This window comes from Fringilla coelebs (assembly GCF_963513975.1).
Source record: "Fringilla coelebs genome assembly, chromosome: 5".
NCBI classification, from domain to species: Eukaryota; Metazoa; Chordata; class Aves; order Passeriformes; family Fringillidae; genus Fringilla; species Fringilla coelebs.
The window spans coordinates 66,881,158-66,886,219 of NC_140033.1; positions in this window are offsets into that span (position 1 = coordinate 66,881,158).

Consider the following 5,062-nt stretch of genomic DNA (forward strand, 5'->3'; position numbering starts at 1 on the left):
ACAAGGAGGTTTATGGGATGGGACAACTGGAGGCTGCTCCTGAGCCTCTGTTTTACTGGCTGGTAATTTATGCTTTAGCTAAGGTGTAAAGGAGCTGAAAAGCAGGTGTAAAGCTGCAAAAGCATTTTTAGTATGGGAGAGCCCAGTGTGGGGGATGATAGACACACACGAGAGAGGATCACCTGGAGCATGAAGAGAGAACCTCACCATTTCCTGTTCCTTGACTGATGCATGCATCACACCAGTGCCAAGGGGAACCACAGCCACCTAGCCTGTCTGGGGAGTTAATCCTCATCCAAAAACACTGCACAAAAAACTAACACTGGCTGGGCATGATTTCCCCACAGTTCTGAGCCCCAGCACCAGCCAGTTGCCATTGCCAGGCTGCCTCCCACATCCCAGGTAATCCAGGGTTACTGATTTACACTGCTGTGCCCTGCCACTGATGGGATTTCTCTTCAGCAGCTCCTGGACCCACATATGCACGCTGCTTGAAGCATTCCAGCATAAAGATCTCTGCTTCTGGAGAGCTTGATTAAGAAATCCCAGTTCCACCTCTCAGGTCACCCTCACTTCAAAGCTAGGAGGTGGGGAGGAAGCTCATGTTACAGTGATGGCCCTTCTCCAGGGTATGTGAATGCCCCCGATTGCAAGGCAAGATGTATTCCATTTGCCATCTGCATGGCAGCTGTCTTCTGTGAAGTGGGCAGTTTTCCTTATCTCTTCCACAACCAATCCTCTCTCAGGGGAGACAGCTGCTGATAATAGGCTATTGAATGTCACTGCATGACTGATAAGGGCTATAGCATCCCATTGTGAGATGCTCCAACTCAGAGGGAGGAGCCAAGCATTCCTACCTGGATATAATCTTGAAGTTTTGGAACGCCAGTACAGCTTCTCCACTGGATTTCCCAGAACAGCTGCCTCTTTCACTTGATCTTCAGAGAAAGATTACACCTTTCTACAGGATCCCTGCTCCAACAGAACCACACCTGACACTCCAGGAGGACTGCAGCCACAATCCCAATTGCACTGCTACCAACACCCTGACCCACAAGGTGTCAGGTTGTATTCTGACTCTGTCAGTGTTGTTTTGGTTTACTGCATTCTTTATTTTATCTTTTTATTTTCTTCCTTAATAAAGAACTGTTATTCTAGCTCCCCTATTTTTCCCTGAGAACCCCTTAATTTAAAATTTATAGGAATTCTGAGGGAGGGAGTTTACATTTTCCATTTCAGGGGAGGCTCCTGCCTTCCTTAGCAGGCACCTGTCTTTCCAAACCAAGAAAGTGAAAGTGACAGGTTGCATTTATGCTTGAGGGAGGGTTTATTTCTCCATGAGAAAAATAAGCCTATCTCATGTCCTGTTGAAATATGAGGTGCAGAAAGGCACCAGATGGCCTGTAATCTCCCATCCTCCTCTAGAGATCACTATCTACACTGTGGTACAACAAAAGCTCCACACTCAATAAAGCATGTTTTGGAAAAGTGGCCACTGGCAAATAACAATTGAGCGTAAGCACGCCTCTGGTCCAAACCAGCTATCCTAGTCCTCAGCTCCCATCCTGGCTGTAACCCAGGCTGGGCAGGAAACTATTCTACAGCCTGTAAAAAACCAAAGCAAAACAGGAGAAAAAAAATCAAAAAGCCATTTAACAGAATGGTCTCGGCATGTCACCAAAACCAAGACAGGATGGAATTGCCCACAACGGGCTTTGCACAGACATTGAAAGCATTTCTCCCTAGGAATCCCTTTTCTTTCCACATAGCTTTCCAAGCTTGGACTTGACAAACCAGAACAGATTGCTCTGAAAATTCACGCCCTCCTTTGCAGTTGTGGGTCAGGGATTCAAACCAGAGCCAGGATCATGGTCCACAAGGGGTTGAAGGGGCAAGGGCTTATTGTGGATTTAAAAAACAATACAAAGCAAAACAACCTCTACACTGTCCATTCACACACTGGTAGGTGCATTTCTTCTCTTCCCTTAGCAGGTTGAGGAGTAAAGCCTTTCAAGGCTTTTTGCCCTGATTTATTTTTAACAGACTCAGTCCCTGTCTTTTCCTTCTGGAGAGAGGGGTGAAAATGGCCTTTTTATGAAGAAAAAAACACAAATAAAACCAAAAACCAAAATCAGAACAACAAACAAACTGGAAACCCAGAAGTGGTAGTTGGGTGTTTACAGGTATGTCCTTTCTTCTGTATACAGTGTTTTAATTCCAGCTGGAAGGAGTAGCACAGGATGAAACCTTGTACCTTCTCTTGGACTTCAGCTTCAAATGCATTGTGTCTTGGCATGTTATCAACAAGTACAGGGGAAAAAAAAAATCTCTCCCTCCTCTCCATACCAATCCTTCAGTAGCGTATTCCTGGTGGAGTGCAGGACAGGAGCAGTTTCCCATCAGACACAGAGTTCTCCAGAGGTGCCCAGTTCCAGGGGTTGATGGAGATCTGTCGGATCTGTCACATGCATGCAGCAATGCCTGAGACATTTGTAGAAATTTAACAAACCACTACTCAGTCTCTGATTGTGCTGGGGGTTGACCAGCAAAAGACAGCCCCTGATGGCATTGCCACACACCAGCTGGGTGTATGTGGGTGTTTCAGTTTTTAAAGGAAAGAGAATTAAATGACACTGGGTCACTGAGCTTTGACTTAAAATTCCTGGACTTGACTTTGTCAATTCCATCCAAAGAAACTGGATTAATTTCCTGATCCTGGGAATTTTATGATTGCTTTCAGTGGTTACACCAATACCTCCTCTAGCTTTATTAAAATAAGTTGCTTCCTGGCAGAGGTGAGATGCTATTGTTGGATTACACATGAACAAGAGGAATAAATTCATTCAGTCAATAACACAGCACCACATTTGTGTTCCAAACTGAAGAGTTACTTGTTTCTATCTAGGATTTCACAGTGCCTCAGAAAAAGAAGTGAACAGATCTCCATGACTTCTCTGACAGCACAACGCTACCTCACATCTTAAAGGCATGGCAGCAGGAGCAAAGGGGCTAAATGTCCTACCAAGGATTGTATGGGAATCAAGATTGGGGGCAGTTGCTTCCCCCATCAAATTATGAGCAACATTGGTGGGAGGGAAAGGAAAAATCCCCAAACTGCTTACCATGATGCCTGACTTCAAGCCTCTGGGTGCTAAGCTCTTCCCACAGCTATTTGCAGCATGACAGTCAGCTCTTTAAAAAATAAAAATACAATAAAAGGTGTCTTATGTGGTGCTGCAGTCCTTTGCAGGGAATGTGAATGAGGTTTGCCAGCCTTCTCCATCTTCCACAGTAAAACATCTTAAATGATAATGTGCCAAAGAGGTACAAATTCTGATACTTGACTTTCAGTGTTCATTTCACCAGCACTTTGTAGTTTTTAGTTTTTTAAAGGAAAGGAAATTAAATGGGGAAAAGATTGCCCTATGCTAATTCTCCAGTTAAACTCAGAGGAAACTGCAGCAGATAAGGTTCCCATAGCAATTGGAATAGGTACTGAGCTGCACAGATGAGACCCGATTTCTGCACTCACTTTTGGTGCCAATCGTTTATCTCCATCCAGCACGGGGAAAAGCAATTACTAGGAACAAGGAACAAGGGAAAGGAGCCTGTGGCATCTGTGATTCGTTTTGATGGCCATTCTCTGGTGTGGTTGGATGTGCCAATATTGCAGCACAGCCATGCATCAGTGCAAGTACCTTTGACCACAGCAAAGCTCCCGGGTGCGTCCTGCCACTGGCTTTTCTGGTGGGTTTAATTGTGAATTTTTGATAGGCAGTGAAGCAGGATTTGGCAGAGACCTTTACAGCCCCAGCCTCCACAGGACAGTCATCTGGCACTGCACCAAACCTGGCAGCAGAGCACATTTCCTCCCACCCATTGCCTCACATATTTGACTACCCTGGCAACAACCAACCTTTAATTCGACACAATCTGCTTCCAATGAACCCATATTACCTATTAATTTTGCTTTATCTTGCCTGAGCTGATGATTATTGCACCTGATTATGTCTTCCTTATCCCCTGAGCAGACATCCACAGCAAAGCCAAGGAAGTGCAACCATTCTCCCACCCTTTTCCCAAAGCTTCTCAGCAGCATAGGATCAGGCCCAACACATCAACTCCTTCTATAATTCCTCTACAAAATGCCCCAGCAGTGCAGTTAAATTTGTGGGTGTGCAGTCCTCAGGGTCTCATTTTCCCAGCTGTGCTGCAGCTCTTTTTCTTTTTCTTATCAGCTGCTCTAGGACTTTTCCTGCACTCCATGAATTTTCTGAAAGAATTGTCAAATGTTCATCGGTTTCACTCTTGGATGCGTTTTCACTGGGCCGTGTAGTTTTGACCAAGAGCAAGTCCCCTTAGATAGTCATTCCTCACCCCTTTTTCCAGACTGAGACTGCCTTGAGATCCATCATCAACAACTAGGATTGCATCGAGCACCCTGTCACTCCTTTCCCTTCCAGCGACAGCTGAAGCTGTAACTACTGACAGTGCAGCCTCCTTTTGTCATTGGCTATGATATGTTCCTGGCTCTCTCTCCCTTGTACAGAGGTGACCTAGTAATGCACTTTCCTTTGTCATCCTCCAGCTTCTTATGTGCTTCTGAACCAACTTACTTATTTCCCGTGCTAGCACCCCATCATTTCCTGCTTTTGCATCCCTAACTTGGCTCCTTCACACCTTTAATCTCTGCTCTCTCTCACCACCCTCATCACTGTGGTTTCTTTTCCTCCTCCCAATATGAATCCCCTTTTTTTTTTCTTATTTTTTTTCTTTTTTTCCTTTTTTTTGCTACAATGTTGTTTTTCTCTTCCCAACCGGTGTCAGTAATGAAAGGCACTTCTGACAAAAGTGGCTGCAGTCTCCACAGCTGCTGGCAGGAAGAGTTGTCCCCAGGGTGTAAAAGAGATGCTGCTGCCAGTGGGTGCAACCAGCTGTCTGGAAGAAGAGGAATTGCCCCAGATGCTTCCATCACAGACATGAAGGAGAGAAGGGAAAAGAAAACACTTTGGGAAGGAGAGAGCAAATCAGTCTGGGTTATGGAGGAAACATCCCAGGTGCC